The 13,820-nt window shown below is 43.0% G+C and overlaps 1 protein-coding gene across 11 annotated transcripts in view; it reads left to right on the forward strand.

Annotated features, from left to right (window-relative positions):
• The window catches only part of sulf1 (sulfatase 1), an 82,052-nt gene that overhangs the window by 43,701 nt on the left and 24,531 nt on the right, over nt 1-13,820 (forward strand). For 6 of the 11 annotated variants that reach the window (XM_027273998.1, XM_027273992.1, XM_010734018.3 and 3 more), the window contains one exon: nt 2,735-3,094. The exons of 2 other annotated variants lie outside the window; for them this stretch is intronic. The gene's annotated coding sequence lies outside the window, so the exon portion shown is untranslated. The remainder of the gene's footprint in view (nt 1-2,734; nt 3,095-13,820) is intronic. 3 more of the 11 variants (XM_027273993.1, XM_027273995.1, XM_027273994.1) reach the window with 1 other exon arrangement.

Here is a 13,820-nt window from a genome sequence, read left to right on the forward strand (position 1 = left end):
TGTAGTTGATGTATGGTCTTTAGTATCTATAACTCAAGGGGATCTTAAGCAGCATAGATTTAATACTTAGATACCCACCAGTCAGCTGACACGAGCCTAAAGCACTGCATTACAGAGGGAAATTAGCATGGCAGGAGCCATGTGCTTGGCATTTAAAATTCTGTCTAGCACAAGACAATGTCACCCCTCGGTTTGCCTTCCTCCACATCCTGGCTGTATCCCCCAGCTCTCTATACTGGCACAGCTATGACACCCCTATGTATCTCATTCAGCCATAGAGAATGGGGCTAGTGAACCGAGTAGCCCCCCAACACTGGCCTCTGCCTGCACCTGCAGGCCCAACTGATGGTTAGAAAGCTGGAAAGGAAAAAGGGGGAAATGAGTTTGAGATCTGAGGAGGCTTGGATGGAGTTTAAAAGTAAAGCTTGTACAAGAGACAAGAGTATGACATTATACTGTATGGGCGACCCAGAGAGATTACAAAATAAGAGATAGCTGGTCACGGCAAAATAATTTCTGTATTAGATCTCCACCATGACGGCCTTGGTCAATTCTTTGTCGAGCGAGGACTGGGAGAAGGAGAGTGAATGGGGGTTACCAGAGAACCACTGGCCCCCCTGCAGGTCATTCAGTCATTCATAAGATGAGGCTATTTTATAGACCTCCCTCTACCCTTGCTTTTTTGTCGCTCTTGTGGAAATCAGTGGAAGTAAAAATGGAAAATGGAGATTAAAAGTGATCATGCAAAACGGATGATGTGCGTTGGCAGACCAGCTTCTACCCTCTTGAAAGTTTGGTCAATAGGTGGGTAAGGCTTGCTGGATAAGGCTCTAGGCTAGATGTTTTCCTCACAGAAACTTAGCCTGATAACCTTTTATGTCTGAATGGATTTATGATGTTTACAGATGTGCTCAGCTTATGAAAAAACAGACCCTCTCCCCCAGTGGGGCGGCCATCTTTAATCCAGTAAAGAGCACAGGGATTTGGTCGCCCCTGGCCTGCCTGAAGGCCCTTTGGAAACCTCTCGGCCGTGAGAATGGGGGCTGGGGTTGGAGGTGTGGGTTGGGATGTGTGTAGCCATGCAGGAGGGGCTGGGGACAGTCTTTGTGAATTTAGTTAATCTAATTTGAGCTCTTTTCCCCCTAAGGCCCTTTTTTCTCCCTCACCGCTGCCCCTGTTTCAAACATCAGTCCAAGCTGGGGAAAGTTTCACGTGTCTCTGGTGAAAATAGGCTTTGTTTAGTTTAATCCAATATCCTGATATGTAAACCCGAGGGGGATACAACTGGGAGCACCCACCGAAAAACAAGTGCTGTTTGTGTGCAGTGCATTCAAATGAAAATGGAAAGAAGATACACATGGGAGATCTGAGCAATATTACAACATAACATGTATTAATTTTTACCAGTCAGGTCATGTTACATACAAATAGTTTTTGTTGAAGACTGTTCTCTATGAAAGGAAGTGATTCTAAAAAAGAAATGCATAAATATGTATAAGGATGAATAAAATCTACCACTGATTAAAGTTTGATTAAAGGTCAGTTGGATCAAAGTCTTAATTACCTGTCTGCAAACCTGTTTGAACTTAATAGTATTCATCAAAGGACAACTTGAAACAGAGGCTGCTTATAGAATGTAAATGAACCACTTAGAAGCCTTTCTTCCGAGTTTCACACCTCTGATTAACTCATTGTGATGCTGTCGGATATCAAGCGGGTATTAACTCATTAGGGTTTGCCTTTGAAGTTGCTCCTGAATATCATCAGGGTCTTGTAATCCTTTTTTAATGGCTCAGTGAGTAGGACAGTGGTTCAACAAAATGATTAATGTGACAGCCTTTCTCACCTAATGCTCGCAAGTGTTTTGCATGAATGGGTCGAAAATTGGTTGATTCGTTTAGGAAATGCACCGGTAATGGCTTTAATGTCGAAGGGTTGATAGTAAATGGTAAATGTTTGCTTTATCAGTCTGCTGCCATCTAGCCGTAAACCCATACCACGTCTTATCTTGACTTCTTTTCCTTTTCTTTCTCTCGCTCTCTGTCTCACTCTTTCCTTAGCTTTGTAATTTTAGTGCCTTCCCCTCTGCCCTCCTTTTTAACTTAAGGCAATAGGCGGTGAAGGGCAGGAATGCAGCCGAGGGACTGTAAGGATTTATCACACGGAGGTGTGAGGGTTGCTGCCTGTGCTTCTGTGTCTGGAGATGTAACAGTTTAGTGCCAACAGCATTCTCACCACAGAGCCAATACAGAATTTTACTGCTTTTTTTTAAGTTTGATTCTTTAGACCACATACTCTGGCTGCAGGGAGGGACACAGGAGGAAAGGGGTCAGGGACAGAGGTATAGTCATTTCTGTGTGTGTGTGTGCCTGTGCCTGGGGGTTTCAGCTTAAGATTGGTGTGAGAATTGCTAATGAACATTACCAGTACAGTAATATAAAGTATAAGAGCCGTTTATCTCCATCTTCTTCTTATCTGTGCTTTTGCCACTTAAACACTCTCTCTCTTTTCTCTCTCTCTCTCCTCTCGCGCTCTCTCTCTCACCCTCTCTCCCCTCCCATTCCTTCTCTTTCCACTCCTCTCACTCTCCCTGTCCCTTCCTCCTTCTCTGCCTCTCAGGTTACGATGACTGGGGGTTTTCTTGCTTCCATCTCATAGAGTGTGTGTGTGTGTGTGTGTCTGTTTGTGTGTGTGTGTGTGCGTGTGTGACTGCGTGCGTGTGTGTCTCCCTCAGTGCTGAGCTGTGTCCTTGTCCCTGCCTCCTGGCAGCAAGGAGCCACCCAGCAGCCGGTCTGTGATTGGGCAGGGGAGTGGGTTTCTTGACACAGCGCGGTGCTGACTGCTCCGGGACGTGTTTCAACAGATGGTCGAGGTTAGAGAGTGTCATCACATCGGAGAGAGGATTAGAGGAGAGAGGTTGTCTTCCAGGAGCTGTGTGGTCCCCCCTACTCTTCAACCCAAAGTCCCCAATCCCAAGACACAAACCCCTCTATGAGCAAAGGGAGACCCGGTGAAGAAACGCGAGAGGAAAACACAGAGAGGAATCCTAGCCTTGCCTCTCACTCGGCCAGCACTCTGCTCTCCTGCCTTTCAGGTATTTAACTTTCTCACTGTCTTTTTTTTATGTCTATATTCTGCTGTTTAGTTCTCTTTCACCACTGCTTTTTGCAGTGTCTGCGCCTGTTAGTTTGTTCTGTTGGCAATCAATTTCTGATGCAGCATACAGTCAGGAGTGGGAGTCCACAAGTGCAGTAAATTTAAGTTGCCTGCACAGCAGCTCTGTGTGTGCTGGACTTCATAGTTTTCCCCCTGAATGACAGGAATTCCCTCCGTCGCAAATTCCTCCGTCTCAGGGGATTAGAAGGCAGCGCATTCCATTAATGTCATTTTTTTCCCCCTCCCAATCCATAAGCACCCATCTGTTAATTTCTAGTTTCCTGAATGCATGATGTTGGAAAGTGAAAGGAAGCTACTGTAGATCTGAAAAAGCCTGCTGTCACTTAAAGTATGCAGCATAATGAGACAGTGAGGCATCCTATGGGTTATAATACTGACAAGGGTATTTTTATTCTGTTTGCATGTCCTGACTGTATTATTTTCTTTTTTTTGTATCCTAAAAACTTTAGAGAGCATTAATCTCTTCCTTATTAACTCCGTCACTGTCAGTTCTTATAGCAGGCAATTAAAGCATACTTTTTCCGCATTCCCAAAACTCAGTGTGGCATTTAACATTCCCTCACTTCAGCCCAGATAAGTTTTTTCATAAATCTTATTCAGAGTGCACCTCTGGCAGATCGTGTCAGTGTACGCTAAATGGATGAGCTGCTGAAGAGCGCTTTCCGGACAAACTGTCAGAGCTAAGTAGAGAGACAGAGACTCAGAGAATGTTCACCTCACTTCAGCTATTGAGCTCTAGTCAAGTGAGAAGGGAAGCTTGCCAGTGGAGTGGGAATATGATGTATAGTATTTATACCTAGCTCCAGGCACTGTGTGTGTGTGTGTGTGTGTGTGTGTGTGTGTGTGTGTGTGTGTGTGTGTGTGTGTGTGTGTGTGTGTGTGTGTGTGTGTGTGTGTGTGTATAAGGTGTTTGCAAATGGAGATTGTGCAGCTGTGAAAGGCTGTGTGGACAGCAGCCGGGCTGAGACGAGAGGAGGTTGTATGCGTGAAAGCTGCTGTTGTGTGAATTTGTGTTTACCTTGGTAAACCAGTCGTAGCTACACTTCCTGCTTGTTACTTGAAGTATTTAACACAACCACCAATAGGTTGTGATGACTGCTGCTTTAAGGACAGTAGAGACATTTGTTGTTTGGTTGTGTGAGCAGATCAATGAGGGAAACGGTTGAAAAGATTTTGAGAGAACTGGGAGAGATAGTCTTTTCTTTATTTTATATATAATAAAACACATTGTGTCTGACTGCTTAAAAAAAAAAGAAATTCTAAACACATTTTAGCTGAGTGATATGATTTTCTCTTAATGTCATTGACTTTGGAATACTCCTTCTCACGTGTATTGTCTTAATGCTTTTTACTTACTGTACCTGTCCACAAAAACTGGAGACTTTACCTTGTAGGTTAGTTTTTCTTGAATAGCAAATGTATGCTGTGTTCCTATTTAAAGCAGATTGCTTGTACCGGGCACAATTAGCCAAAAAAATGTCACTGGCTTAGATTTCAACACAATAGCAGTGCCAATTTGTCTTACTGAATGAGAAAGCTATAGAAATATAGAAAAGCCTAACTTCAGACATTCAGCTTTCACAAGACCGATCCATAAATCTTCCCGGTTTCACCTGGCAGCATTGAGATTCAATTTCTGATTAACTTACCCAGAGCATAGCAAAGCAGCTTTAGAGCGTTTTAAATAAGCAGCGACGACTGCCAGCTCAGAAGAAAAAGGTAGATCCTTTAAACTGTTTAGCTTCACTGCGCTACAAACAAGAGAATGAGCAGCTGCTGCAAATAATTAGGTTCTGGGGGGTAGACGCTTGCCAAGACAAACGTTGTTCCAGTAGTAGCTCTGCCATCACTCGAATCTACTTTGGTGTGTGCGTGCGTGCACGTGAAAGCAACAAGTGAAGTAATTTGTTCTTCTGATAAGTATGCTGAGTGACCGAGTGTAAGGGAAGGGGAAGAGGTAGTATCTGTGCTTTTTATTGTTTTGTACAAACGGGAGAAAAAGTGTGTGTGTGCGTGTGTACTTTGAATGCCAGCCACAGTGAATCAGACTTCCCAGACATCTTACGTGACTTCTTACATCCGACTGATGAACAATCTCATGGAAGACTAATTATTATAGGAAATGAGAAGGCCATTAAATATGTGCTTTGGTTCTAATATGTGTTCTACCTGTCGAAAGTACTGCATTACATGATGGTGCTAGTATGAGTGAGATGTGGAGTTTCTTTCTTTTCCTTTACCTTTTCCATTCTTTCCTTCTCATAAACTCAGAATATAAAACCATCACTCTCTTCTTTCCAAAATCGACACCATAATTTTATCTCGGTTGAGTCACACTGTTATCACGCTGCATTGTGCACGATCAACTTGACCCCACAATGACAGCAGTCACATGTCATTATGGGGTTCTCTCGGTCGCAGTTAAATTGAAAGCCTTGCAGATGAGTTTCCATTCTCCTGTAAGAATAGGGAGATGCACACAGCCAATAAAAAAAGGAGTTGAGATGGAGAAAAACTGGATCTGGAACTGCACACTTTGTGTTATCCAACCTGCTATGATTGGTTGTTTGATTAAATTGCACCTAATCACTTCAACTAGCTGACGATTGAATGAGTGCCCACATTGAATTATTCAACATCTTTGCTTTGGAAGACTGGTTCCTATGATTTTTCCTCTCTCTGGAAAATTTAACTGTAGTTTGTGTGTGTTCTCTTGTGTGCGAGCATGTTAAGAAAAGATTTCCTAAACCACCCTCTCCTCCGGCACTTGTTTATCTCTTCAGCTTAATGATAGTGTTCCTCATACTAGCCTGATTGCATAGTAGCGTTGAAGTAGATTGCACAGTCCTATCACTGCAAATGACCAGTATTTGAACAGTGAGCATTTGGCATGCTTTTATTTATGTGGGATCTAGAAAGGCTATCTTTAGATGAGTCAGCCACTTTCCCAGTTCTTTTGTTGTCCTTACTGATCAAACATTTCCATGGAGTTTCAATGCACTCGCTGCACATACAGCCCTTAAACATGTCCTTGACTTTTGAGGACGTATCTCCAGGGAAATATGCCATGCATATCTGGATGCGCAAAGACACACTGCCTGCATAGATCTATTTTTGGGGTATTGGGTAGCTCACAATAGCACCCCCATGTGTTTGTTCAGCCTCTCATTTGAGTGGTAAAGGTCAGGGCATGCAAACATCACATTCAGCTCATCAATGGTAGGAATGCCTGATCCCCCCCAACCTTCGATCTAGTGCTTGCACACGTTAAAGAGAGCAGCAAAGCGGACGCATATATAATACTTTAGGGGGTTTTTTTGCACATTTTTTTGGCACACTCTTTGGCCTCTGCTCAGACGAGTTAGAAAGAGAAGATATGTATTGTGATGAAAAGGTTTTACAGAGTTCAAAGTAGATGGTTGCAACAGTGAGGAATGACCCCTGACCAGGTCCTTGTAATTTTGGCCTGAGAAAGAATAGAGAAAGAGAAGATGTGGGATTGCTGTTTGGCTTTATTCACAAATGTACGCTTTTACCCACCGAGCTAGAGAAAGGGGATTTTAATGCTTTTTTTGGTGATATCCCCATCAGCTTTTGTTCAAATGTCACTGCACATAGATGCAGCAAGGGCTTAGGAGGGAGAAAGAGAAAGCTGGGTCAAGAGAGACACAGAGGGGGAAGTAGAAGAGGGATAAAGTAGAAGAGGCCAAGATAAGAGAAAGGGAGGTGTGAACATGTGATAAAGAGGGGAAGAAAGTAGTTCCAAGATCCAGTGATCTTGTCGTGATCAGAGGCTTGATCTGATGCACACGTTCTTGGTTGTCACCGACACGTGCGCGCATTTGAAACACATGGACACAAACATAATCTTGTGACTCGGGCATGTACAAAGGAGAAACAGAAGAGAAAAAAAAAACGTGTACACACACACACACACACTATCCACAAGCTTACCCCCCTCTGTCCTCCACCCCCCAGAGGGCTGCACTGTCCCTGCTTTGTCATCTCTACTTGTCCAATAATCCCCTCCCCAGGGAGAAGCAATCTGTTTTAGATTTGAAAGAGAAAGGGCCCTGCCTGTATCACGTACAATTAAGCAGCCGTCAGAATGCGTCGGCGTAAGTTTGGAGGGAGAAGTTCTGCCACTGGGGGGGTTGTCCCTTTTATCCACCGCCTTTCCAGAATGGAGATAATGGGGTAGGAGGTTTGGAGGGATGGGAAGGGATAGGGGGGAGCAGAAGGGATGAATACATTTCCTCACCCCTCCATCCCGCTCCACAGCTCGACTAATAGAAGCCAGCATGCGTTTGTTTCAGCTCTTCTGCTCCCTTTCTTCCCTTCTCCCCCGGAGCGGGCAAACACATTCAGCCTCTGCCAGCACTCCCCTCATCTGCCCGTGTGCGTCTGTGTGTGTGTGTGCGTGTGCATGCACAAACACTTATATGTGTGGACTTGGCCATGTGCTACTGGTAGCCTCTGGTCCTGTTTGCCCTTACTTGAACAGCCCCACATTGCCATGTGGATGCCGAACGGCTGGATATTTGAACAGTTGTAGTATTAAAGGCTGAGCAGTTTTGTTTATACTGACAGGGTCCAGCATTGCATGACACGCATTATCTTCGCTTCGCTTTTCTTGAATTGCCCGCGGCAAGTTCAGCTGAGTTTGGCTGGTGTCTCTCGAACATGTTGGGATGATGTGTTGCCTGCATTCCTTCAACTTGGACTCAAATGCAAAGGAATGGCAGCACTTGGAGGGGTAAGGTTCCTGTTTTATGCTTTGTAAGCTAATTGATCTTTCAACAGATACTGTATTTTAGATATTTTACAACGCACTAAGATCTGGATTTCTTTTTGCCAGACAGGATAAAGTTAATCAAATTACAAATGACGTTACTGCATGCTTTAGAAAGCCACACACTGAGCCAGAGGCAATGGAAAGGAGAGCTCCCCTGTGTACAAATTACAGGTTACGTGTCTGTCTGTGTTCACGTCTGACTGATTCTTGCTCTGGCTGTTTCAGTGAATGACTAGTGCCTAGTGACTAACGCACATGGAGTATATGATATCCAAATACGCGCACACACGTATATGCCTACAGGCATGGACAGAAGGGAGTGCTGAGCAGGCACAGGTGCGATCGGACGAATGCGTTTTTATGAGTGGTATCATGTTGGTGTGTCACAGCCATGGAGTTTGTTTATGGCGTCCAGGGTCACGCAGGCTGGTTCTCATGGTCTATGTTTGTCTACGGTTCCCAGAGAATAAGCCTACACATGTTCTGCATTTTAGGGGTGTTTAGTTTCATGCGCCAGCAGCAGCACTTCTACACTTAACTAGGGTTTGCTGACTGATCCGCTACCACCTCACCTTGAGGAATCTACCTTTTTTCTCTCTTTTTAATTGATTGCCACTCAAATTAACTGGGTTTGAACTGGAATAACCATTAAATGTAAGTGAATTGAATTATCATTGTACATCAACATTAGCAGCCTCTACAGGTCAGTAGATAGCGCTGTCTGTAATTTTTAGAAAAAAAGAGAGTATTGTTATTATCTCAATCATCTGCTAAACTATGTTAATTGGTTAGGTTTGAAACATACAAATCATCTTCATAGACAAAACAAGTGCTACACTTGTTTCCTCTTTGAATGTGTGTTTATTTCAGGTGCAAACAGTCATCCAATTGTATGTCTGTTTGGATTTATGTCATAAATGTGATGTTTCAAGGTTTAATTTTCCCAGCAGGCACAGTACTTGTTCAGTTTGCATCCAGGACGTTCTGTTTACTTATTTGTTTTCCTTTTTTTTTTTTTTTGCTGCTAAGTGAAGACAACTCTATTTTTATTCTAAGTACAGAAACACACACGCAGCAATGGGAGGGGGAGGGAGTAAAGCTCAGTTTGTTATGTAAAACATTTTTCAACCTTATCCTACTTAAATCAAGACAGCACGTTCCATGGTGCATCCATATGGTATAATGTCAGTCACTCAGCAGCCCATATGGGTGGTTCTTTATTTTTAAGTTGTCCTGCACTGCAGTCTTTTTTTCTTTTTATTAATCATAATCAGTGCTTGTAGAGAGAGAAGTCTTCCCGATGATGACAATTGCCAACTCAAGTCTTTTTTTTCCTTGTCAGTTTCCATGATATTTAAGAAAGAGGATTCAACTCGCACTTCTCAAGTCAGTAGCCGGTGAATATTACAGGGCTGTTAAACTTGGTGAACAGCCGAGCATTAACAGAAACAAATCCTTCAGACTTTGCTCTTTCTGTCACTCTCTCCCTCCCTCGCTCTCTCTCTCTTGCTCTCTGTCGCTCTCTCTCTCTCTCTTTTCCTCTGTCTCTCCTTCTTTCCCTGTGCCACCATGCTGCTGATTTCATGGAAAAGAAGTCAATCTCTTTATTCTTCACAATTACCTCAGTGGAAACCCATTGAAGCAATTTGCCGTAGCTCTCTTTTGTGGTAAAAGGAATAATTTATCTGGGGTATATTTGACGAGTCAAAGAGACAAGAAAGCCACCCGTGAGTGAGCAGTACGTCCTCCTCCCTCTCTCACTACGACTTTCTCTGGAGCTCTCGCAGCCTGATAGAGTGTTTCTGATGGAAGTGTGGGTTTTGACAAGAAAGTGGCTGGAGGAATATTAATGCGCTGTATTTTATTCATCTGAGGTCGTCTATCGCTAATGGTTTCCATTCATGGCTTAGAATAGATTTAACAAGAAAGTGCTTACATTAGGCTCATATCATATAACTGTGGCTGCTGAGCCTCTGATTGTGATTCCATGTTTTCATATCACACTATAAATCAGAGGAGTGGTTTCCCTTTCATTCACTCCCTCCCTCTTTCTCTCACCCTTTTCCCTCACCCTCTCGAATGGTAAATCTGCTTTTCCACTTGTAAAATTGAACCTCACTTGAAAAGAAAGCATACTGGAAGAACATAGTATTAGGAAAAGCATGAAAAAACATTAGGGATTGTGTATTTTGATATGCATTTTCATGATATTGTTTTCATATATGTGTGTGCATATATATATATAAATATATTAATATATATAGATATATATAAAAATATATAATATATATATATAATAAAAGCTGATTTATGCCATACTGTTTGCCTAATTTGAATGGCAGGGCCATATAATGGCCTCCTTTTCTGAATTTCCATCAGTGCAATGAACATAATGATGAGTGATACCAGTCGTACTGACCAACACTAAACCCCGTTTGTCAGTGTTACCAGCATGAGGCTTAGATATACAGACCTCAACAGAGAGTGTCTATAATTAAGGTTATGAACGCTTAAATACACACCACCTTGAGGACAGGAACACACATGCACACACACATACACAAATAAATACAGGGAGCTTTCTCCATTTCTGAAATGACCTTGTGTGTTTTTTAATCATTTCCCTCTTAGGGTTCTCAAAACCACCCCATGATTTCCAACAGACCACCTGGTGGCCCGCAAGCCATTCCCACTTTGAAGTCTTTTGGACCAGGATTCATTTAATTATACATTAAGATGCATCCACAATATTGATGGGGTGGCCTGGCAGCCTTGGCACTACAAAGGGTCTCTTACCAGGTCCGAGAGAAACATGAGGGGTTTAACTAATAGCCGTGAATGCACTCACTCCAGGTTCACATTTCACTGAATTGAGGCCATTCTTCTTCATTAAAGTGGCCTGCGTTGTACTCAAAACACGCCGCATACCAGTGGATGTAAAACATTTCTAGCTATAACATCTGAAGTTTTATAGTTGTAACATGGACGAAACGAAGATTCTGAATGTGCCTGTCAAGGTTAAGAGTTGTGTAGCCATAAACATGTAGGAACAAAGAGCCAGTGATCGCTCCTCACTGCCTTGCACTTGGTTTTCTCGCTGGAATTTTGTCATAGATCCTACACCAATTTGGGGATTTTGGTCAAACAAATCAGTGGAGTTAAGAGTCTGAAAACACCAAGGTCTGAGCATTTTCCGAGTGCATGCCCACAGCCAAGTGAGTGCACTGGGACAGAGCTCTCCTTCAGTCAGCTCAGTGTGGCTGACGGGCGGGTCTTGGTGGGTACAATGTGCTGCCCTTGGCCTGCCGGGCACAGCGGACCCTGACACAGGCCCTCCTCAGTGTAAAAGGCCCTCGTCAGTCCTCATGGCAGCAGACCAGCCAAATTCCCTCGGATTACAGAAATATTTGGACAAACCTTAATCTAAGGCATTGCAATAATCATTTTTTTTCCCTCTGAAATGGAGAGGGAGCAATCAGTCTGCACTGAAGAATGTCACTTGTCTGAAGCAAAAATCAAGAGATGTAACATTGTCATTCTCCTTTGCTGCGTCTCTAAGATCAGTTTGCAGCATACTATCTTTCGACTCCATTTTCTCTCATGGAAGATCATGAGTGAAGTCCCCACACAAAGTTGTGACTGCATGCAGAAAGGCCTTTGCTGTTTATAGTCACAGATTTCGAATTATGCCATCAGACTTGAATTCCCCTCTCTTTGCCATTGTTCCTCCGTGACTTGGCTGCCTTGGTGATGGACTGAGCAAATAGAGAGGGAGCGAGAGACAGGAAAGACAGGAATAAGAGGGATTTGAGGTACTTTGAAATGGCCATTGTCCTTAATAGTAGGGCCTTTTATGAATGACTGATTTACTTTGGTGAAGCATGGCATCTGTTTTGGGTTTGACTTGCATCTTGTTTTGGAAAGGTGAACCCACTCACCTCAGTGCTCTCCAACTTGAATAAGATTCAAAGTCTGCGGGCAGACACATTACAAGGCAAATGCGCTGCTCTAAGGGATGCAGGGACTCATGGCTGTCAATCATTGTGTTTTCCACAGAAGAAATCCCTTATGTGTCCTCACAGTGCGTCTGCTGTTCTTCAGTGACAGCTGATAAATGTACAGGCTGATAAATGTAAAGACTGCCACTGTTGACTGAACAGAACTTAAGCCAGATGCAGCCTGTTAGCCTGTGCTGAAATGAATATGCAGGCCAATCACAACCAGCCTTTTTACAAGACTTTTGTTACCTTCATACCTCTGCACTGAGCCCCCTTCACTCAATTTTTTCTTCCCTCAGAGTTTCCCCTCTTAACCCCTGTGTGTGGGTAGCCTCAGGTTGCTGAGGTTAGGTTAAACAAGCCACCATCAAAGCCATATTACCACTCGGGTCAGAGGAGGGTCGAGGTGCAGCAGGGTGTGTGGTTTGAGGCCCTAACTGGAGGGCACTACTGCCAACCAGCCAAAAAGTACTGCCCTGGATGGTTACACAAGCTGCAACTCTATTATGTTCAGCTTGACTCAGTGCACAAAGCACAGCTGTCTGTGCGGCCATACCAAATCACTGAGCAATGCTGCATGTGCCAAAGGAAAGTAAGTGAAAGAGCGGTTTTCTGCAAGTAAAGTAGGAAAAAAAAAACTTTACAATCATGAAAGTAAAGATTAGTAGGGTGTTGAGGTGTGCTAAAAGTCCCTAGTGTTGATGGCCATTAATCTGAAAATTGCACATCTTTTATGTATCTGGCAGCTGTGTGTCTGAAAACTCCATAGTGGCCTTTTTGTTCCAGTCCTTTGAACCCCTGGGCATTTTACGTTCCTCCCATCCCTCCCCAATATTCTTCCTCCAGCTTAACCATGATGAGTACAGTAAGGGCTCATTTAAAGGGTCATTAGTGCTAATCCTCCAAAACAATGAGGAAGGAGAAACAATGTGCTCCCTAGTCCTCTGACTCTGTCCAGGAATAAAGACCTCTTGTCTGTCCCACAGATGTATAGAAGAAGCTTGTTCTACTTATATCACGCTAGATGACATAAATAAATGACTCATTCAAAATGAAGGGTTTATGAAAATGACACGAAACATTATTCTCACAGAGGAGTTCATGAAATTGGCAACATGCATTTTAACTTGGAGGCAAGTAAGAAGCAGTGGCAATAACAGAGAAGAGGCTCAGAAGCCAACTATATAATAACTTTCAGGTTTTAGCGTATTTGCTTATATTGATTCTTGTATTTACAATCTATGAGCTGTTTGAATACATCCAGGAGTGTTTACAGCTGGATGTAGGGGTTACCTTCCCAGTTGCGTGTGTGCAAATGTGCCCAAGGACAAGAACTCTGGATAACACTTATTAAAGCGTGTGTACAAAACAAAACATTTTAGAAGTGGCTGTGTTTGAACACATTGATCTAATTCAGTTAATCTTACGCAGTTAATCCTCTTAACCCACAATGATTAAAGCGGCATTAAACTGTCCAATCTGGACAATTTAATAGATAATAATAGAATAGATTTGTGCTTTGAGCTGTTGATTTGTCTCTCACATGCATATTTGAACCATGTTTTGCATTAATTTTGTATCTCCTCTCTGTAGCCAATTGACTTTACCACTTAGACGAAGGCTTAGGTTGTTTTTGGTGCTTAACTATTTTAAATGTTTGTAATGAAGAAATATCTTCTAAATACCCTAAGTTATATTTTGGTTGTTGAGTAAAGTCACTCTTTTTTTCTCCATGTGAACAGGAAACATGCTTCATTTTCTATAGGCAGCCAACTGCCATCAATCTACCTCTGCTCTACAAACAGCAGCCGCTAATCTCTCCCCACTGGTCGTGCCACTTAGCTGGTCAT

This window comes from Larimichthys crocea, chromosome XXIII, assembly GCF_000972845.2.
Source record: "Larimichthys crocea isolate SSNF chromosome XXIII, L_crocea_2.0, whole genome shotgun sequence".
Classification (NCBI taxonomy): Eukaryota; Metazoa; Chordata; class Actinopteri; family Sciaenidae; genus Larimichthys; species Larimichthys crocea.